Source organism: Phascolarctos cinereus, unplaced genomic scaffold (genome assembly GCF_003287225.1).
Source record: "Phascolarctos cinereus isolate Bilbo 61053 unplaced genomic scaffold, phaCin_HiC Scaffold_4;HRSCAF=312, whole genome shotgun sequence".
Lineage (NCBI taxonomy): Eukaryota > Metazoa > Chordata > Mammalia > Diprotodontia > Phascolarctidae > Phascolarctos > Phascolarctos cinereus.
In genome coordinates, this window is record NW_027555847.1 from 243,048,843 (window position 1) to 243,072,503 (window position 23,661).

Sequence of the window (23,661 nt, forward strand, 5' to 3'; positions counted from 1 at the left end):
TGGCAAAGGTGATGCCAGAGACGTACTGCATTAAGTTAGCCCCATGGATGCAATTAGTTCATAAAAAAGCACAGCAAGTACGCTCAGCGCAGTTAGGCAGCTGGTACATTTGTATGAAGCAATCAAAGAGCACGGTGGGTAAAACTGCCTCTGTTTATGAACTGATGTGTATGGCATAGTGGGAACAGATGGCTAAGAAACACTTGACCTTCTAATACTTCACTATACTAATATTTTAAAAAAAGAATCAGCAGAAGAGGTTTTTTTCTTTAGTATATTTGGCACCCGACTGGAATACAAATAGAAAAATATGGCCACTGCAATTAGTAGTTTTTATTAATTGTCAGTTAAAATTTTATTAAGTATACAGGAAGTGCCCATTTCTTACTAATTCACATTTTAACTTTGCATTTTTATTTTGTACCTATTTTGATCCTGTTTAATAGAGATCTCATTTTCCTTTTTATTGATTTGTGTTGATTGTTGAACAAAGTTGATAGCACATACATTTTCAGTCAAAATTTTTCCATCCATTTGGGCCACCTTCCATTAGATAGCTACACTTCAGTTTTGTCAATGGCCCTCTTAAAATATGACACATAGAAATGAATAATGTTTCTCAGAAGTGATATACCCAATATCATATAATCTTGATATGGGTACTATATGTCCATTTATCCATCCTATGTTTCCATTACTTTAATTGCTACAGGGTTGAACTCAGAGTTGACTAAAACTCTCAGATATTTTTTATAAGAGCTCTTTTCAAGCCAGTTTTCCCATGTCTTAAACATTTGAATTTTTTAACCTTAATTCAGAAATTTACTTTTATCTTTTTCACTTATTTCACTTATTATAATATGTAGTAAGCATTTTAATTTCAGTTCAGCTAACATTTATTAAGCACAAGTATAAAAGGCAGCGTGGGAGAAGAAAAGTATGAATAATATGTGATATTGCCTTTGGACTTAAAACATGCGAGCAGCTGGTGACACAGTGGATAGAATTTTGGGCCTGGCATCAAGAAGGCTGAAGTTCAAATCCAGATTCAGACACTTAGTAGCAGTCTGACCCTAACTAAATCACTTAATTTCTGTTTGCCTCAGTTGAATTTTATTTAAATTATTAAAGGGTTTATTTTTATTAATAAATGTAATTTTTAGTTTATTCCAGTTAGTGCACATACCATTGTACCTGAAAATTTTTTCTGTCTCCAAGTTCAAAAATCATTCCTCTTTGCAGAAAAAAACAGATTCAAAATATCATTCCTCCATTTATGAATAGAAGCAATAAACATTATTCTGAGAAGGGGTACACAGATTTCACCAGACTGTCAAAGGGGTCTGTGTGACACAAGAAAGATGAAGAATCCCTGCTTTATATTAATGTACCATACTTTGTTTAGCCATTCCCTAATTGATACAAAAAGAACTGCTGTAGATATTTTTATATATTTGGGTCCTTTTCCTCTTTCTTTGGTCTTATTAGGGGAATAGGCTGAGTAGTTATATTGCTGGGTCAAAGGGTGTGCAGAATTTAGTGATTTTTGTGGGGAATTGCTTTCCAGAATGGCTGGAAGAATTCACATCACCACCAATAGTGTGCCAATCTTCTAGCCTCTACAATAATCGTTATCTTTTTTTTTTGTCATCTTTGACAATCTGATAGGTGTGAGGTAGAACTTCAGAGTTTTTAAAATGTTCATTTTTCTAATCATTAGTGCATTGGAGTATTTTTTCACTGTTGTTGATAGCTTGGTTTCTTCTTTTGATAACTATATGTTTATATCCTTTGACCAATCAATTATTCAATGAATGAATAAACTATTGAGTGCTTTCTATGTGCTAGGCATTATATACTCAGTTTATATTTGCATATGATGTCTGCTTTTATATATATATGTATATGTATATGTGTGTGTATGTGTGTATATATATATATATATATATATATATATATATATATTTATATGTATGTATATATACACAAAATGTCGGCCCTTACTCATGTGGCAAGAGCACCTTTCTGGAATTTGTGTAGTGCTTGGGCACCTAAAAATACCTTTAAACTAGTAACCTGTTATAATTGAGAACAGTGGTACCAAATACTTAGAATAATTAGTAATACCTCCCCTCTTTTTTGTCTTTTTATCTTCATAATAGTGAATGAAGGAACAAATCATTAATTGCTTACACTATACTAATTCTATAGAATACGCTGAGTACTGCCTCATCTCTCCCCACTCCAATCCATCCTCCATTCAGTGACTAAAGTGATTTTCCTAAAAGGTAGATCCAATCTTGGCACACATACCCCACCCCCCAATCAATAAACTCCAATGGTGGCCTCATCTGCCTGGTACATGCTTCATCCTCTCCCTCAAAGGGGGTTGCTGCTTCAGTTAGACTGGCTTGTCTATAATGTTCAAAAATGGTAGTTTTTGTCCCTTAGTCATCAGAGTGAGTGGCTTAGTCACCCAGGCACTGATTTTAATTTTAATTGTTTAATTTAATTTGTTGATCTTGAAAATTTCTCTAAAGGATGTACAGTTTCTAGAATGCCAGTACTAGATGTGTGAGAGGACCTCAGAAGGTGATTTCAGTATCTGTCATCTACTATCTCTACCTGCTAATGATTTCACTTGAATATAAGGCAGCTGTATCCTGTATAATTTTGCCTAGTACCTTTTCATTACATATTGCTGTCTATCCACAAGTAGATTAAACTGTATGGGGATCATTCTTTAACAATTAATATTTTATGTTTAATAGGAATGTAAATGTATAGCCTATATGAGATTGTGTGCCATCTTGGGGAGGGTGGTGGGGAGGAAGGGGGAGAAAAATTTTAAACTCAAAAGCATGTGGAAGTGATTGTTGATAAATCAAAATAATCAAAATAATAAAATAAAATAAAATGAAAATGAGGATCACATAGAAAAAAACAATATTTTAGTGCTGAATTTATAGTCATTTCTTTATGTATACCTCCTCCCTCCTATGAGTCTTCACGAGAGTTAATTTTTAAAGACACAAACATTAAAAAAATGTGAATGTGATTTCCTATTTTAAAAATTATCCCAGGCATGCTGATCAGCAGCAAAAAGTGAAAAAGTGACAACCTGAGAGCAAAGAAGAGAAAAACCTTTAAAGCTCAAGAGCTCAAAATTTTTGGTAGCTGAGAAACATTCAGTGTAGCCTTACACATTCAGCAGTTCAAACCACAAAAGAAAAATGCTTTAAGGATGTACTAAGATCAAGCTAAGGCAGTTAGGTGGCACAGTGGAAAGAGTGCCAATCTTGGAGTCAGGAATGCTCATCTTCCCGAGTTCAAACCTAACCTCAGACACTTTCTAGCTGTGTGATCCTGGCAAGTTACTTCACCCTGTTTGCCTCAGTTTCCTCATCTGTAAAAAAGATACTCCAGTATCTTTGCCAAGAAAATCCAAAAAGGGTCATGAAGAGTCAGACATGACTGAGCAAAAAGATCAAGCTTCACTATCGAGATAGTATAGATAGCAATGCTATACCAGGTGTTTTCGTAGAAAGGAGACTTTTTAAAAAAATCAATTTCTTTTTATTTTCAGCTCCAAATTCTCGCTTTTCTTTCTCCTCCTGCCCTATTCATTGAGAAGGCAATCCCTCCAAAAAATCCAAACCCCCAAACAAAAGCCCCCAAAAAACGGTTACAAATTTGTTATAGTCATACAAAACAAATTCTTGCATTAGTGATAACTCCACCTCCATTACCCCCCAAATAAAAAAGAAATAAAATATACTTCCATCTACACTCTGAGTCCATGAGCTCTCTATCTAGATTTAGCATGTAGAGTAATTTTCATTGCTTTGTGCTGAAAAACACTAAGAGGTATACTAATAGGCACTTAATATATGTTTGCTGAATAATTGTTATTCAGTAAACATTTATGAAACATCTACTAAAGGCAAGCCACTGTGATAGGTGCTGGGAATACAAAGAACAAAACCAAACTATTACTGCCTTCAAGGAGCTTCTGTTCTACTTGGAATTGGAGGTGTATATCAACTTGGGAATACATATTTAGATAAATATTTGTGGGTTGCTCTGTGAGAGGAGTACCTACACTGAGGAAATCACAAATCCTTGATGTATTGAAGTGAGATTATTAGTATTAGAATAAAATAGATGCTTAGTTTCTCTGTGAGTTTATTTTCCTCCGCTATCGTTTATTTAAAGAAAGTTCTCTATAATCATCACTCAGGAAAAAGCTGAAATTGGTTTTCTAAAATTTTTTCATTAAAATGGACTCCATTTAAAAATCCAGATTATTTTGCTGTTATGGAATTTTTTTTATTAATTGCAAATTTGTAGAAATATATTCCTAGCCTCTTTAGAATATAGGGTTATACCACTTGATTCTAAGCTTCCTTATAGTAATTTAACAGGTGAAAAAAGTGGTCCATTTTTTTTTGGGGGGAAGAATGTTATGCCATTTCCTCTCCAATACTCTCTCCTAAATTCCTGGTTCTTTCTTTGTTCTATTTTGTCTTAGTAGGTGGGTTGAAACTCTAGGTAGGTTAGTTGCAATATTGGGGTGGGAAGGTTTGGAGGGAGTTGAAGCCTAATTTTTAAAGAGTATACTTTCTCCCTCCTCCTCTTGCCTGCTAGGCAAACAATACACAATCAAACATTTCTGTTATGAATATTGTCTATTAACATGACCAGATATGGGATTTTGTGTTGTAGGAGATTTGTTATGTTATTGGCACTCCTTACCAGTAGTAGCCGCCCCCTCCCCCCTCCCTGTTGCCCCAAGGTGGTGTACTATACCATGGAAATATCTTTCTATTATAGAATTCTTTTTTTTGTAGTGGTAATTTCCATGGTTGAATTTTTACCTTTATCTTCTTTTATAATTTTTATAGTGCCTGCCACTGTTTTATTCAGATGGGGTTCAAATTGAACAAAAATGACTAAAATGAAAGAGAACACATTCTCTGAATGTATAGGTCAAATGGACTTCAGGGGGATGGAATATAATAGAAGGGTTCTGAGCAGGGCAATGGTTCTTTCCTTGTAATAGAATTTTACTGTAGTGAATAAAATTCATTCCAATTTCAATTTCCCTTGAATAGTTCCCTCATCACTAAGCAACAGGCATTATTAATACTATTTTGAGAAAGTATTTGGCCTACTGGCTCTGTTCCTTGAAATGAATTAACAAAATCCTTAGCTATTACCTCCAATGGAGTGTAAATGAGATGGGAGCATAAGTGATTATCATTTGCATAACTTAAGAAAAATAACTGAAGATTCTTCTAAGCCCCCCCCAACTACTATAAAAAAATTACAGTGAAAAGAGGGGAATGATATTCTGATTAATCAACAAGAAAAAAAGCACATCAGTTGTATTGAATTATTAGTTGCTAATGTTTTTATTGTTATTGCTGTGTCATCGGTGTGGACTTAAAATGTTTCAATTTTAAGAAAACTTGCTTTAATTTTTCGTGGTAAGAGTAATACTTATTTTTCCAATAGATGTTCTATCAGTATCTCATGAATCTGCTACCTTTATCTTTAAAATGTTAAACATTTTATTCAGATTACTCTCTAAAGTTTATAAGGTGCATAATTTTTAATCATTAAAAAATTAGATTTCACATTGTAACTAAATATTGCCTTCCTATTGGGATTATTATTGCTTTTAGATTCCCTTAAGTGATATTTATAGGCATGTCATATATAATTTCACAAATGCTAACCTTGTCTCACTAACTTGACTGTAAATTCCTTGAGGACCTGGGCTTTGCAATAATTTTTTAAATTTATTTTTCATACTAGATATAGCACTCAGTAAATATTTGATTGTTAGTTGATGTAGCTCTCCTTTTGTTTTTTTAAATAATTTTATTTTTAAAATTTGTTAAATGTTGTATTGATTTTTTTAAAAAACATCACTGTTATTTTCCAATGACTCTCTGCCTCTTCCTTGTAAAAAATAAGTTCAAGTAAGCAAAACAAATCAGCCCGTTAACAACATCTAAAAATGTATACCTAAAATTAAAGCAGATTTCATCTGGGGTTACATCTCTTACCCATCATATTGACAAAGATGATAAAAAAACCAAAATGGCACATATTGGAGGGGCTTTGGGAAAGTAGGCATGCTATTGTACTGTTACTGGCTATATGAAATAGTCTAGTAATTTTGGAAAGCAGTTTGGAACTATTTCCCAAAAGTTACTAGATAGTGTATATATTCTGTGACAAAACCATAAACTTAGTAGGTCTATACCCAAAGAGAGTAGGGAAAGAGGAAAAAAACCTATATTTTAAAAATGTCAATAGCAAATATTTTTAGGTAGCAAAAGACAGGAAACTTAGTGGTTGCCTACTTATTTGGGAATGACTAAACAAATTGTGGTATTGAAAGAAATGATTTTTAATAACCAAAGATTTGGGGAGATCCATAGTTTCCCTTTTTCTGTACTCCTCATTTCAAAGTTCATTCTTTTGAAGGACATTACTGATAATGAGATTGAATTAACTCTCCTCAATCTTGGTCAGACTCCACCCAACCTCAACCAAGAAATATAATCCCATTGTGTTAGTCTATTCAGTTTTGGGTGGGGATAAATTCTTTGATTAGATTGCCCAAGGCTGGGGGTAATTTAAAAGTAAATGAGATAATTAAAGTTTATTACAATAGGTCCAGCCCTTCATTATAATATTCATTCTCTCTCATTACTTGTTAACCAATCAGAGTTGATTGCCACCTTCTGGAACACCCACTTTTCCAAGGCCATATAAGCATTGAGCAGCAGCCATGAGGGTCTTTGGTATTCACGAGTGCCACTGACCTTTTTTTATTAAAATGACCAATTACCCAGAAATTATGTCTCTCAAACTTTTTGCTAATATTTTGTTTAAATTTTTTGCATCTATATTCATTAGAGAAATTGGTCTATAATTTTCTTTCTCTATTTTGACTGTTCCTGGTTTAGGTATCAACACCATATTTGTATCATAAAAAGAATTTGGTAAGACTCCTTCTTTACCTATTTTCCCAAATAGTCTATATAGTATTGGAATTAATTGTTCTTTAAATGTTTGATAGAATTCGCATGTAAATCTATCTGGCCCTGGAGGTTTTTACCTAGGGAGTTCATCAATGGCTTGTTCAATTTCTTTTTCTGAGATGGGGTTATTTAAGTATTTTACTTCCTCTTCGGTTAATCTGGGCAATTTATATTTTTGTAAATATGTATCCATTTCACTAAGATTGTCAAATTTGTTGGCATATAGTTGGGCAAAATAATTCCTAATTATTGTTTTAATTTCCTCTTCCTTGGTGGTGGCTTTGCCCTTTTCATTCTTGATACTAGTAATTTGGTTTTCTTCTTTCTTTTTTCAAATTAAATTAACCAAAGGCTTATCTATTTTATTGATTTTTTCATAAAACCAGCTCTTAGTTTTATTAGTTCAATACTTTTCTTAATTTCAATTTTCTTAATTTTTCCTTTGGTTTTCAATATTTCTAATTTGGTATTTAGTTGAGGATTTTTAATTTGTTCTTTTTCTAGTTTTTTTAGTTGTATGCCCAATTCATTAATCTCTTTTTCTATTTTATTTATGTAAGCATTTAGAGATATAAAACTTCCCCTAAGAACTGCTTTCACTGCATCCCATAGGTTTTGGTATGTTGTCTCATTATTGTCATTCTCTTGAATGAAATTATTGATTGTTTCTATGATTTGTTGTTTGACCCAATCATTTTTTAGGATTAGATTATTTAGTTTCCAATTATTTTTTAGTCTATCTTTCCATGGCCCTTTATTACATATAATTTTTATTGCATCATGATCTGAAAAGGATGCATTTAATATTTCTGCCTTTCTGCATTGGATTGTGAGGTTTTTATGCCCTAGTATGTTGTCAATTTTTGTGTATGTGCCATGTACTGAAGAGAAAAAAGTATATTCCTTTCTATCCCCATTCAGTTTTCTCCAGAGGTCTATCATACCTAACTTTTCTAATGTTCTATTCACCTCCTTAACTTCTTTCTTGTTTATTTTGTGGTTAGACTTATCTAGTGCCGAGAGGGGAGGTTCAGGTCCTCCACTAGTATAGTTTTGCTGTCTATTTCTTCCTGTAACTCCCTGAACTTCTCCTGTAAGAATTTGGATGCTATACCATTTGGTGCATATATATTTAGTAATGATATTACTTCATTGTCTATGGTGCCTTTTAGCAGGATGTAGTTTCCTTCCTTATCTCTTTTGATTAGATCTATTTTTGCTTTTGCTTTATCTGAGATCAGGATTGCTACCCCTGCTTTTTTTACTTCAGCTGAGCATAATATATTCTGCTCCAGCCTTTTACCTTTACCCTGTATGTGTCACTCTTTTTCAAATGTGTTTCCTGTAAACAACATATTGTAGGATTATGGTTTTTAATCCATTCTGCAATCCTCTTCCGTTTTATGGGAGAGTTCATCCCATTCACATTCACAGTTATGATTACTATCTGTGTCTTTTTCTCCATCCTTTTCCCCCCATTTATGCTTTTCTTTCTCCTTTTTCCTTTTCCCCTTCACTAGTGTTTTGCTTTTGACCACCGCCTCCTTCAGTCCCTTCCCCCTTTTATTATCCCTTTCCCTTTTCTTCCCCTTTAGTCTTACTGCTGCCTGCCTCCCTCCCTCCCTTCTTTCCCCCTCCCTTTTCTTTCCCCCTCCCTTTTCTTTCCCCTTTTCCCTCCTACTGCCTATAGGGCAAGTTAGATTTCTATACCTAACTGATTATATTATGCCCTTCTTGAGCCTAATCTGATGAGAGTAAGGTTCAAACAATGCTCCCCCCCCTTTCCCTCTGCTGTAATAGGATTTTGTGTCTTTTCCTGTAATGTAATTTACCCTTGTCTGCCTCCTCCTTTCTCAGTACCTTTTCTAAGATTAGATTGATCCACTTATTTGGATCCATTTAACCACTTGATTAGATTTTTTTTATCATTACATCAAAGTCAACTAATATCCACCCTCTTTATGTATACTCCTTTAACAAGGTGTAATAACAATACAGTTCTCAAGGGTTGCAAGTCTCATATTCCCTTGTAGGGGTTTAAACACCCCCCCCTTATTAACAACATATTGTATCCTTCTGTCCCATTTACCTTTTTAAGTCCTTGAGTCCTGTATTTGAAGATCAAATTTTTTGTGAGCTCTGGTCTTTTTATCAGGAAAGTTTGGAAGTCTCCTATTTCGTTGAATATCCACCTCCTCCCTTGAAAAATGATGCTCATTTTTGCTGGGTAATTGATCCTTGGCTGCATTCCAAGCTCCTTTGCCTTATGGAATATCATGTTCCATGCCCTGCGGTCTTTTAATGTAGAAGCTGCAAGGTCCTGTGTAATCCTGACTGTGGTTCCATGATATTTAAATTCTTTCTTTCTGGCTGCTTGCAGCACCTTCTCTTTCATCTGGTAATTTTGGAATTTTGCTATTATATTTCTTGGCGTTGTCAATTTGGGATCTCTTTCAGGTGGTGATCGGTGGATTCTTTCTATGGTTATTTTCCCTTCTGGTTCTAGGACTTCTGGGCAGTTTTCCTTTATGATTTCCTGAAAGATACTGTCCAGGCTCTTTTTTCATCATGATTTTCAGGTAGTCCAATAATTTTTAAATTGTCTCTCCTGAGTCGATTTTCCAGGTCGGTTGTTTTACTGATGAGGTATTTTACATTTTCATCATTTTTTCATTTTTTTGTTTCTGTTTGACTGATTCTTGCTCTCTCATAGAGACATTAGTTTCCATTTGTCCAATTCTAGTTTTTAACAGATTGTTTTCTTCTGTTAGTTTTTGTACTTCCTTCTTCAACTGGCCAATTGTGTTTTTTAGGGACTTGTTTCCTTCAGCATACTCTTCTGTTAGATTTTGTACTTCCTTCTTCAACTGGCCAATTGTGTTTTTTAGGGACTTGTTTTCTTCAGTGTACTCTTCTGTTAGTTTTTGTCCTTCCTTCTTCAATTGGCCAATTGTTTTTTTAGGGACTTGTTTTCTTCAGTGTATTTTTTTTCCAACTGGCCAATTGTATTTTTGAAGGACTCTTTTACCTCTCTCATTTGACTATTAAAATCCTTCTTGAGCTCTTCTAAGAAGGCTTTTTGGGCTTCAGACCAGTTCATATTCCCTTTTGTTGTTGCAGATGTGGGTTTGTTGACAATGTTGTCCTCTTCAGAATTTCTGTCTTGATCTTCACTCTTCTCATAATATGAATCTATGGTACGTTTCTTTTTACTCATGGTGTTCTTTATTCCCTGGCCTTTAAAGAGATTGAGCTCTACTGCTGGGGCCCAAGCTTCTTGTGTTGGGAGCCTAGGTCTTGGTCACTGGCTTTGTGTTCTGGGGCCTCTTATGCTGGGAATTGGAGGCTGTAGGTTTCTGGCAGCTTACCTTGTGTTGGGCTGGAATCAGCAAGGCTGGAACTTTCAGGCAATTCTAGGTTGCCTGCTTTTCCTTTCCTTTAGCTTTCTTCTGCTCCTTTTAGATGGCTGCTGCAGGATGTTTATCTGCCTGGGGCCCCCTGCAGTGTTGTCTCCCTCGTTTCTGCTAATGCACCAGGAGATTCCTTTGCTGTGGAGTGCCGAGACTCCTGGTGGTTTTCTGAGCTGGTTTCCACCGGTTCCCCCTGCCTCACTGAGGCACTCGGAGGTCCAGGTGTTGGTGTTTGACTGCTCTACCACTTGGGCTTCAGGATGTCTTCACAGTTGGGGGCTTCAGGGCTCCTACAGCTCACCTGGTGTTGGGTTGGAATCAGCAAGGCCAGGGCTTTAGGAAGCCTTTAGGTTGTCTTCTTCACCTCCTTTCAGATGAATGCAGCAGAGTACTTATCCGCCTGGGGCCCTTTGTTTTTGCTGAGGCACTGGGAGACCTGTTTGCTGGGCTGCTGCACTGCTGCTCCTTGTCTTTCTTCTAGTTCAGGTGTTCTAGGGTTTTTTTTTTTTCTGGGGTGATATTTTCTGGGTTTTCAGAGGTTGATAGGGGAGAGTGAGAGCGACTGCCTTTTCACTCCGCCATCTTGGCTCCCGGAAGCGGAATCTCTCAAACTTTTTAAACAATCCAGTATATAAATATTATTGAGCTATGAGAAATGTCAAAATGAGCATAAGAAATTGCAAACATCTTTATAAACTGATGGAGAGTGAAGTGAGCAGAAGTAGAACAATTTATACTCTCAGAACAATATTATAGAGAAAAACAACTTTGAAAGGCTTTAGAACTCTAATCAATGTAATGATAAAAACTATGAATCCAGAGGGCTACCTACCTCCTTTCAGAAAAGTGATGAACTTAAAATGCACAATGAGACATATTTTTGGACATAGTAAATGTGGGAATATGTTTTACTTAACTATGCACATTTGTTATCAAGGCTTTCTTTTTTTTTCTTTTTTTTAATGTTCAGGTGAGGGCAGTGGGAGAGATAATGCTTGTAAAAACAAACTAATAAAAAAAAATTAAAATGTATGCCTCAAGCCACACCTATGTTCCACTTTTTCATTGGAGTGGTAGGAGACATGCTTCACCTTCAATCTTCTCTACCTGTGATTGGTTATTGCACTGATCAGAGTTTTGAAGTGTTTCATTGGTATTTTCCTTTACGTTACTCTGGTTGTGGTATAAATTGCAGTCCTGTTTGTGCTGACTTTTTTCCAGTTCTTGCAAGTCTTCCCAAGTTTCTCTTAATTCTTGGTATTTATCGTTTCTTCCAGCACAATAAAATTCCATTTTAAACTACAATTAGTTAAACCATTCCCTAGATAATATTAGAGCACTCTCTTTTTACTTTCAAGTTTATTGCTACTACCAAAAAATGTGCTATAAATATTTTTGTCTGCTATTCAAACTCTATGCCCTAGTGACATTCTAAACTCGGCATGTCCAAAACAGAGCTCATTATCTTTGTGCCTTCTTCCTCCCCAACCCGTGCTAGACTTCACTATTTCTGTCCAAGACAATACCATTATTCCAGTCGCTAAGGCTCTTTATCCTCAGCATTATCTTTGACTATTAAATCTCCCTCACCTTAGTTGTTAAATCTTGCCATTTCTACCTCCCTAACATCTCTTCTATCTGACCCATTCTCTCCACTTACAAAGGCACCAATTGAGTTCAGGCCCTCATCATTCTTTCCTAGACTATTGCAATAATCTCCTAATTAGTCTTCCTATCTCCAGTCTCTCCTTACTCCAGTCTATATTCCACAACTGCCAAAGTAATTTTCTGTAAGGGCAGATCTGACCAGTGACTTCTCACCTTTCTGTTTTCACACTGGACACTCTATCTCCTCTCTTTGTGCCTTTGCACTGGCTGTCCCCCATTCCTGGCATTCACTCCCTCCTCACCCTTGCCTTAGAAAAGCACCTTCAAAGCACAGGTCAAGCAATACCTAGTCTATGTTAAGCCTTTCATTATCCTCTCAACTGTTAATGCCTTCCCTCTCAAATTACCTTCTATTAACCATTCTGTATTTATTTGTATTTACTGTCTTTAGATATATATTCTGTATATACTTTTCTACATCCTTGTTGTCTCTCCAATGAAAATGTAAGCTTCTTGTGGATAGACATTGTTTCATAGCCTCAGTGCCTGGCTTATAGTAAGTAAGTGCTTAATAAATACTTGTTGCTTGGTATATAATTGGTGATTCAGTACTAGAGCTCAGGAGACAGACTAGGGCAGAATTTATAGATCTCTGAGTCATCTTCATAGATATAATAGTTAAATCCATGGGAGCTGATGAGGTCACTAAGTGAGAGAGTATGGACACAGTAGAGGAGAGATTTAAGTGCATGCTATGGACAGTCAAGTTTTGGTTTTAATTTGCATATAAATATAATAGGATATATAAATGAATCAATTAAGGTATTAAATTCTAAAAATTGCTCATACTCCATGGCAATTTCTAAAGCTGTTTTCTTAGAAATCCCTTTTCCTCCATTTAAGTTTTCTAAAATGCATACATTTAATTATCAAAGCTATGTGTATAAATGAAACTTTCCACTATTATAATGATGACTAATTTTAATGTTCTTATTCTACTTTTCGAAAGAGTATGTTCTTATATTGTCAAATTCCTAGTTATCTTTTGCATAAAGTATTATGCTCACTGGCTTGGTTCAAACCTTCATCTGGATCAAGACATTTAAACTGTAAGGTTCCTCTAGTCACTTTGCAGAGTTTTGCCTTGGCTTTCCTCTCTTGTTAGTAGTGTGAGCTCCCCTATCTAATCTTTTAAAAATCAGCTTTAATGAAAGTTATTTTTGTTACTTTGTTGTGATTCTCATTGTCCTGTTGCTCCCATAACCTGACCTCTCCATGAGTGACACTTGATATAGTTGAGTAGGATTGTGGGGTCCCCAGGCCAATGCCATGCCACTGTTCAGAGCAAAAAGAGGGGGGAGAGGAGGAGTCTTTCTATAATCTAAAATGAAGGTAATATCAAACAGCCATTTAATAGTAGTCACTGTTTATAGATGGAGAGTATTTACATCCCTGCTGGCCTCAGACATTGGCACTTACACCTGAGAAAGTAGTGGGATTAACTGTATCTTCTATGTGACTTGAATAGGATTTAGGAATGGGAAATAGAGGTCAGGAAGAGAAGAAACAGACGGGACCTAAAATTAGTTTTACTGGGCTCCGGAGGCTAGATGAGCATTTGTTCCCAATAGAGGTTAAAGGTAGATAGTTGTAGAAAGGGAGACATACAAAGACTATAGAGTAGTAGTGCTCCAACGTTTTGGTCACAGGACCTCTTTATACAATTAAAAATTATTGAAAACCACAAAGGCCTTTTGTTTATGTGGATTACATCAATATCAGACTAAAAATTAAAATGGATAAATCTTAAAATATGCATTAATTATTTAAAAATAATAATAATAAACCATTACATGTTAATATAAATGCCATATTTTATAAAAATATATTTTCTAGAACAAAAATAAGTGAAAAGTGTCATTGTTTTATATATTTTTGCAAAGCTATTTAATACCTGGCTTAATAGAAAACTGCTAAATCTGTTTCTGCATTCAGTCTGCTGTGATATGTTGTTTTAGTTAAGGTATGTGAAGAAAATTCACCCTTATACAGATTGTATTTGGAAAAGGGAGTATTTTAATAAACAATGTCTTAGTATTACTATAAATATAGTGTTGACCTGATGGACCCCTTGAAAGGGTCTCAGAAACACCCAAAGGTCTATGGACCACGCTTTGAGAACTGCTGCCATAGAGAATGCCAATGAGAGCTGAGCAGTGAGAACTTGAGGAGAAGCTGTGGCTGTTGGCATAAGGGCCCTTTTAGAAGTTATCCTTATGAGGCAGCTAAGTGGCGCAGTAGATAGAGCACCTGCCCTGGAGTCAGGAGAACCTGAGTTCAAATTCAGCTTCAGATACATAATACTCGCTAGCTGTGTGACTCTGGCCAAGTCCCTTAACCCCAATTGCCTCACCAAAAAAAAAATGTTATCCTTAGGACTATCTGAGATTTTTTGTGCTCGGTTCTCTAAGGGCAAGAGACAATTCTGCCAACTGTCAGCTGAACCTTTGTTAGCACGACTGGGGTGGATGTGAGAATTAGAGCAATTTTTGCAGCAGCCCTGTTAGAACCAAACTCTTAGGTGACAGATGTTTCTTGTAGTGCTGTAGTGCACAATTACATTTATATACCAAAGTTTTTGATTTTCTGTAATTGATTTATACCCAATTTGTTTATAGGGAGTTATTTTACATTTGTTTTTGTTACTTTGGAGTATTGCTTTGCATATTTTGGCATGTGGAAACTTTTCTTTCATCTTTGGAGCATGTGTTCATTAATGGTATTGCTTTGTCAAATAATAATGAATAATTAAATTACTTTGCTACTACAAAAAGTTTTGCTATCAATATTTTGCTATATAGGGGAACTTTTAAAATCATTAATCTTTTTGGAGAATATACCTTGGAGGTATATCTCTGGATCAAATGATATGGACAGTTTATTCCCTTTCTTGTATAACTAATTTTTTTTTCAATTAACAAGCATTCATTTTCCCTTCTATCTCCCCAGCTATTGGGGAAAAATAAGAAATAAGAAAAACAAAACCTTGTAACAAGTATGTATAGTCAAGCAAAAAGAATTCCTGTATTAACTATGACTAAAAAAAGTCTCATTCTTCATCTTGAGTTTACTACTTCTCTGTCAGGAGATAAGTGGCGTTCTTCTTCATCTGTGTACTGATTGATTATCCGCTGAATTGTGGTCGATCATTGTATTGATTATAATTCTTAAGCCTTTCAAAGTTATTTGCCTTTACAATGTTGTTTTTATATTAATTGTCTTTCCTAGTTCTGCTCACTTCACTCTTCATCATTTACTGTGAGAGATGCCCTAAAGTGCAATTTCCTCAGGCCTAAGCCCTGAGTTGAATCAGCACAGTCAGCACAGGCAGTTCCTGGTCACTCCAGCTTCCTGGCACAGGCATACATCTATTTCCCAAATATGAGTATGTTTGCTTCTATTGGGTATTAGTTGCCGCATTTAGATTGTAAGCCTTGAGTACCCAGCCAATGGGGGAAAGAGGTAAGAGAGTGGGAGGAGGTACAAGTTAGGGCTACAAAACTTTGCTTCACACAGCTAGTGGCGTACTCCCTGGCTGCCGTTTCTTGAGCAGCCACATGGACTGTGCCCTTTCTCACAAGAAACAATAAAGACATCTCCTGATCTCTGATTCAGACTCCAAACTCTTGATTTCGGTGGTCACTGTCCCACCCAGTTCATAAAAGTCTTGCCAGGCTTCTTTGAACCTATTCCTTTTGTTATTTCTTATGGTATAATAGTAGCCAATTATATTAATATACTATACCTTAATCAGCTATTCTCTAATTGATGGATTGCCTATTAGTTTTTTTAGCTTTTTTGTTGTAACAGAAATAGCTGCTGTAAATATTTTTGTACAAATTGGTCCTTCCTTTTCTTTGATTTCTCTGGGGCATATACCTAATAGTGGTATTGCTTGGTTAAAATATACGCAAAGTATAGAGATTTCTTGGAATATACCCAAAGTATGCCCAAAGTACAGAGATTTCTTGAATGTAGTTCCGAATTGCTTTCCAGAATTGCTAGACCAATTCACAGTTCCACCAATGGTTTGTTAATGTACCAGCTTTCCCATAGCCTGTCCATCATTTGTCATGTTGCTTTTCAGTTATCTTTATAATTGTTTTAATTTGTGTTGCTCTATTAGTGATTTGAAGCAATTTTTTCACATGGTTTTTGATACCTTGGATTTTTTTTTTTTGGCTAGGCAGTGGGGTTAAGTGACTTGTCCAGGGTCACACAGCTAGTAAGTGTTATGTGTCTGAGGCCGGATTTGAACTTAGGTCCTCCTGAATCCAGGGCCGGTATTCTATCCACTGCACCACCTAGCTGCCCCCCATATTTTTTTTTTTGAAACCTGAGTGATCATATCCTTTGACTATCAGTTGGGGAATTGCTCTTGTTTTTTATAGATTTGAATCAGTTCCTCATATATCTTTTAAATGAGAACTTTGCTAGAGAAACTTGCAGCAAATGTTTTTTCCCTTCTTATTTTAGCTGCATTGGATATTTTTGTGCAAACATTTCTTAATTTTATGTATTTGAAATTTTTCATTTTATCTTCTGTCATTCTCTTTATCCCTTGTTTGATCATGAACTCTTCCCCTAGACATAGATCCAAAAAGAAATTTCTTCCTTGCCCTTCTAATATGTTTATGATGCACACACTGTCTAGTCCAGTCAGACTGATCTATTAGCTATTTCCTGACTTCAACATTCCATCTCCTACCCCATACCTAAAATATTCTCCTGTTTCCTATTGGCTTTCAGAATCCCAACCTTTGCTTCTCAGGTTTTTGGCTGCTTCCAATTCAAAGTCTTTTCATGATTCTTTTCTTTTGATATTGCTTAGTATATACCTCTGGGTACAAGTTATTTGCCCCCTGCCCCACTCTGCTCCCACCCTATATAAGCATTTTGAAGGCAAAGACAGCTTTTGCCTTTGAATTTCCTAGCCCTCAAACAGTTCCTCATTGGTGCTTAATAAATGTTTGTTGAAGGGACAATGCTTGTGGTTGAAAAGGTTGATTCACAGGGTCTTAAGAATGGTCTCCATATTTTGTGGTGGCAAAGAATTGGAAATTGAGAGGATGCCCATCAATTGGGGAATGGCTGAGCAAGTTGTGGTATATGAATGTAATGGAATACTATTGTGCTGTAAGAAATGATGAACAGGCTGACTTCAGAAAAACCTGGAAAGACTTATATGGTCTGATGCTGAGTGAAATGAGCAGAACCAAGAGGACTTTGTATACAATAACAGCCACGTTATGCGATGACTAATATTGTTAAACTGAACCCTTCTCAGCATTGCAAGGATCTAAGACATCTCCAGAGGCCTCGGGATGGAAAATGCTGTCCACATCCAAGGAAAGAACTATGCAAGTCGAATCACTGTCACTTATTTTTATCTTCTATTGAGTTTTGTTTCATCTTTTCTGATGGTTCCTCCTATTGTTTTTAATTTTTACTTACAACTTCACTAATGTGAAAATATGTTTAATAGGAATGTAAATGTAAACCCTATATCAGATTGTGCACCATCTTGGGGAGGGTGGGTGGGGGGAAAGGGGGAGAAAAATTTAAAACTCAAAAGCATATTGAAGTGATTGTTGATAAATCAATAAATTGATAAAATTGAAAAAAAAAAGAATGATCTCCATAGTGCCAGAAGAGTAATTAGTATTGCCTTTTCTGGTTAGCTGGGTTGGGCTATTGTTTTGACTAACAAAAGACCTGGAAGTGTGTTTGACAGTCCTTGAGTATTATTGGTTTACTCTGGTTCATCCTAAAAAAATTCTAGTTCTTGTCTGAGGAAGTGACTAGTACTGTAAAAATAGCTTTGGCAGTAGACTCAGAGGTAGAAATGGCAATAGCAAGGTAGCCTAGTGATGAAGAGTCTGTCTCTGAAAGCAATAAGCAACTGGAGCAGTGCTGATCTGCAGGAAGGAGAGGGAAAATGCAAGGGAGAGGGAGGAGGGAGGAAGGCGGAAAGAAAGGGCACAATATTGTATAGACCAGGGGTTAGGGAGTAACAGTATCCAGCTAAGGAGTTCCTAATTCAAAGTGGGGGCTTGTGGAACCAGATATAGAGCCATGATGCCTTCCTCTCTTACTCTGAGTCACCTGGACTAAAGAGGGCCATGAGTTGGTTGCTTGACTCCTAGCATTACTGCATTCCTTCTGCATTTGGGGGAGCCTCAATCCCACTGTCTATGTGGATCAACTCTCTAAAGGTATTGTAGAAGGTAGAGCTCACTTGGGCAGTGGGTTGACCCCCTAGCAACTATCTAGAGCAACCTCAATTTCAGGTTACTGATATAAGTTTAGAACAGTTATGAATGTTCTTAGGGGGCAGTGTGGGAGGAGAACATTGGGACTTATTGAGGAGGATGTTTTCTTAAATCTCAAATAAGGTCCTTTCTGTATTCTTTGCAAGTGTGATAAACTTGTTCTGAACTCCATTAGGTTAGTATTTGCAAGGGAACTTAGTACACTTAAGTAAGAGCTAGAAATGAGTTAAATCCAGATGTTCTCAAGGGAAACATGAGATTTGAAAAGGTCCTAAGATATGGACTTGGGTCCTTGTGAGCTCAGAGCTTTAGGTCTAGTTCATGAGTTACAAACCTAGGGGCCCAGTGGACTGCAAGAGACTGTTAGTCTCTTCTTTTTATGAGGATGACTAATAATCTGGAATTATGAAAAGAGGAGTGACTAGGATGAGTTGGCTTGAAATAATTCAGATGAGCATATTTTCCCTGAAGAAAAGAAGATTTAGGGAAATAGGTGAATGGAAATTCGGGGAAAAGCAGTAACAGATGATGTTTCTTTGTTCTCATATGAACATTGAGATATATTGGAGGAGGTTGATGGTTTAGTTTGTTCTTAGTTTGGCAAATATTTGTTAAGTGAAATTATTCTTCAGATTTATTGAGGTGGATCTTGAATTTACTTTTCTGAAAAAGATAGGACTTAAAATATGTTGAGTGATTAATATTTCAATGCCAAATATAAAATAAAAATGAAAACTAGATATGTGTTTTATTTTATTTCTTAAAATGGCTGCCTGCAATGCGGTAACTTGGTACTATTTTGGAATGTAGTTTTATAGTATTCCTTTTTTTGAAATCACAGCTACAGTGGAGCTATATACATGCATACAAATCCATCTGTGAAGCAGGAAATATACTTTGCTATAAAATGCTAGTGCTTCTGGGAAAAAAATTCATTAAGAATGAAGGTTTCAGTAAAGGTGAGTTTGTAGGTTTGAGTAAAGATGAGTGGGAGATGTTTATCATAGTCTCTCTGTTTTCCTTCATTTAGTTCATATTAATCTGGTAACTGCAAAATTATATCTGAGTGTGAACCTTTATGTATTTACAAACTACAGATGTCTAGCCCTCAACCGTAGCACTCTCAATCTTTCCTTTTCATTACTTACAAAAGCATAAATATTTGTAACATTCATAGTGCCAGCATTTTCAAGTGTCATCATTTGTCAGCTTTATTTATTTTCTATCTTTGAAAAAATATCATTTCCAGTTATTTTATTTTCTTACACTGACAATGATGGATTTTCTATCTCACTTTCCAAACTAAGCTTTAGGCTTCTAAAAAGAAGTTTAAAAGTTTGTTATCATTCTGATTTTCATTAGATAGAAATATTATTTTCCATTTGTGGTTATTACTATTTTATAAATCAGAATATTCCTAGTGAATACTAATAAAAATAAATGAAAATCTTGCTATTTTCTATTACTAGTAAAGATTTTTGAAAATTGCATCATGGGAGCTTCATGTTCCATAGTATAAAGAAAAAATATAACTTATAGCAATATATGTATCATAGCGTAGTAGAATTCATGTTTCTAGAAAAATAGTTAGAGATTTGAGAACTGAAGAACTATTTAAAAACAGCTGCATATATTTAATATTTCTGTGAATATAAATGTGGTTTAGGACACAACTTTTTTCACATGTATAAAAGATATGTGTGTGTTCAGTTGTTTCAGTCCCCATTTGGGGTTTTCTTGGCAGAGATATTGGAATTGGTTTGCCATTTCCTACTCCAGCTCATTTTACAGATGATGAACTAAGGCAAATAGGGTCAAGTGATTTGCCCAGGGTCACACAGCTAGTAAGTGTCTAAGGCTGGATTTGAACTCATAAAAATGAGTCTTCCTGACTCCAGGTCTGGTGCTCTGGCCACTGTGCCCCCTATCTGCTTTTATAAATATACATATAAACATAAATATAAAATGCCATCTTTTAAAAATGGTATATGTTGCTTTAATACAAAGAGAGAGAGATAGTATGATATCAAGATTTTAAACATGTGACTTTAAACAGGCTCCTCAGTTCCCTTAACTATGATATGGAAATAATGTCTTCTCTGTCAATGTAATGGGGTTGGCAAGAACCCATATGAAAGCAAATATGGGAAAGCTTTTTGAAAACTGAATAAAGTACAATTATAAATATTTTTGTATTTTAAATTCAATAGTAAGAAAATATTCAGAGCTTAATGAAATACATAGAATATATATTATGTATATAAGAATAATTCTATAATGGAATAATTCACATAGTAATAATCACTTGTGTATGGTGTATTATGTAGATAGTACTGATTAACAATATGTATTTAAAACCATTAAATATAAGGCAAACTAAATGTTTCCTGTAAGAACATAGGAAAGGAGCATTTTCTGGGAATCCCCATTCCCCACCAACTATACTGCTTCTGGATATCTTTGAAATCCTCCATCATGCCTTACTTCCCAAGGAACCTCATCACTGAGAAATCTCGTTCTGAGAGACTCAATCTGCCTGGTACTGATGTCTCATCATTTCTTTTTGCCCCTCAGATTGGACCCTTTAACTGGAGGGCAGGGTCATGGCCTCCAGGGCCTCTATTTAGAGAGGCGATTCAGCACACTTTTTCTTCACATTTCCCACCAGCTACACAGCTTTTTTGATATTTACAGGCAGCTAGGTGGTACAGTGAATAGGGAGCCAGGCCTGGAGTCAGGGAGACCCATCTTCATTTAAATCTGACCTAAACAATTACTAGTTGTGTGACTCTAGGCAACTCACTTAACACTGTTTGCCTCAGTTCCTTATCTGTAAAATGAGTGGAGAAGGAAAAGACAAATTACTGTAGTTTCTTTGCCAAAAAAAGCTAACCAAACACCCCAAATAGGGTTATAAACAACAGTACCTGCTTTGGACTCCTTTGGAAATCTCCATCATGCTCCAGGTTTCTTTTTTTCCTCTTCCACTCCCTCCGTTTCTGTCTTCTTTTTCAGTGTTCCCTTCCCCCATTAGATTGGAAACTTCTTGATGGCATAGACTGTATTTATATTCTCAGTTCTTAGCACAGGGCCTGGCATGTAGTAGGTGATTAATAAATGTCTCTTGACTAACTGACATCAAAAGCTCAAAGGAATTAAATCCCCTGTTTAAAAAAGCAACAATGTTAGGTTCATATTTTTTATCCTTTGAATATTTTTCCATTTTATTTCAACTTAAAGACTCAGTATAATTGGGGTTATTCCTTTAGGATTAAATACTTAGAGATGTATTTAATTTTAAAAATCATTATCCCTAAAACAATAGATTTTTAATATGAAAGCTGCAATAATGTGATCCCAAAGTTGTAAACAAAGGGAATCTGAACTATTGTAATGTATGATATAGTAGAAAAAACACACATTTGGTGTCAGAAAACCTACGTTCTATGATTTAGAACTGGAAAGGATCTTAGAGGTCAACTAGTTTAACTCATTTTGCATATGAGGAAACTGAGCCCTAGAGATGGTAAGTGACTTGTCTAAGTGCTACCCACTGTATGTTTTCCCATTACACTGTAGATTACTTGTAATATTGGGTCCTCTGACATTGTCATGTTCTTCAGTAGGCATCCATACAGCACTCCCAGGTTAATATTGAGATTTAAAATATTGTCTTTTATCATAGGGAGCAACTTGGGATTATTGAAAGTGATGTGTGCAGTTTAATAAATGTGATCCAATTCATAGCACCATTCAATTGTGTGTTTAGTTTATTGTTCATTTCAGTGTCTGATATGTGTTTGTATGTGTGTATGTATGTCTTTGTATATGTATATATATATGCATAGATGTATATTATAGGTATAGGTATGTATATTTGTGTGTATATACTGATGGACTAACTTAAGCTGTAAGTGAATGTCATAATATATGAAATGTACAGTCTTTATCAACTTTGTTTTTCTAATGTGGGTGGAGAGGCTGATATTTCTTATGGATCTCATATTGAGGATGATCTGTACTATTCCAGAGCTTGAATATAGTTAATTTAATACCATTCATGAGTAAGATAATCTGGAGAACCTTACCATTAATAAGCAATGACTCTCTTATGTGGACTTTGCACAAGCTATCCTTTATGATTCTTCTCTCCAAAGTCACCAATCTTTGTCTTCATCCTTGATCTCTCTGCAGTGTTCAATATATTGACCTATCCCCCCTTGCACCCCTCCCCCTTACCTTGTGTACTCTTTTCCTTTGCCTTTTATGATGACACTATTTCCTGGTTCTCCACCTGCCTAACTGCTCCTCATCAGTCTTCTTTTCTGTACTGCCATTCATATTTTGCTCCATGCTAGGCATCCTTCTGTGCTCTCTCTTAGTGACCTCATCTCCTATGGGATTTTTTTCATTTTTCTGTAGTGATAGGGATGGGGATTTGACCTATGATTTGCCATAGAAGTGTTAGCAATCTGTATTATTTCATGTTTGTTTAGTATTCTTCTAGTTTCATTTACAGATGCTCTCAGGATTCATATTGGATATATGAACACTGCTTCATATAGGGGACGAAATGCTCCAAAGAGTTTGGAATGAAACCCAGCTAAACCAAACTATCCTGAGAGTATCTATAAATAAGACAGGGAGAACTGGGTGCAAGTATTGCTTCTGAAATATACTGGCTGTTTGATTTTGGGCAAGTCACTTAATATTTAAGTAAGACTGCATAGGAGATAGCAATTTACGATTCTATAAAGTTTCTTCACCTGGTAATTTTCTGTACTAATGAAATCGAGAGTCCAGTTCCTGTCCCTTAAGTGGTAATTTATCTACTGGTATTTATAATAAATGTTATCCCTCATGGAAGAGAAGTGGCTTTTGTATTCAATTAGTTTGTTACCAACGAGTACAATAAAATTAGCATATGCATTGTAGCATATACATATATATGCATACATATATGCATATATATATATATATTTATGAATGTTTAGTCCTTGTTTTAAAGGATGAGAACAAGAATGAAGAATCCAAGGAAGTAAATAGCAAAATAGGTAACATTTCACACACCCCTCCATTTAATTCATTATTGCATCCCTGATTTTCTTAAAGTGCAGGTTTGACCTGTCTCTGCTCTAATCAATAAACTCCAGTGGCTTGGGGGATGGGACACGAGTGATGGTTGAGCAAAGGAGATGGAGAAAGAATGGTTAGACAAGGAGAAGAGAAAGGGAATAGAAAAGGAAAGGGGAG

General features: G+C 35.6%; 1 protein-coding gene across 1 annotated transcript in view; it reads left to right on the top strand.

Annotated features, from left to right (window-relative positions):
- The window catches only part of DTWD2 (DTW motif tRNA-uridine aminocarboxypropyltransferase 2), a 128,691-nt gene that overhangs the window by 53,771 nt on the left and 51,259 nt on the right, over positions 1–23,661 (top strand). The gene's annotated exons all lie outside the window — the stretch shown is intronic.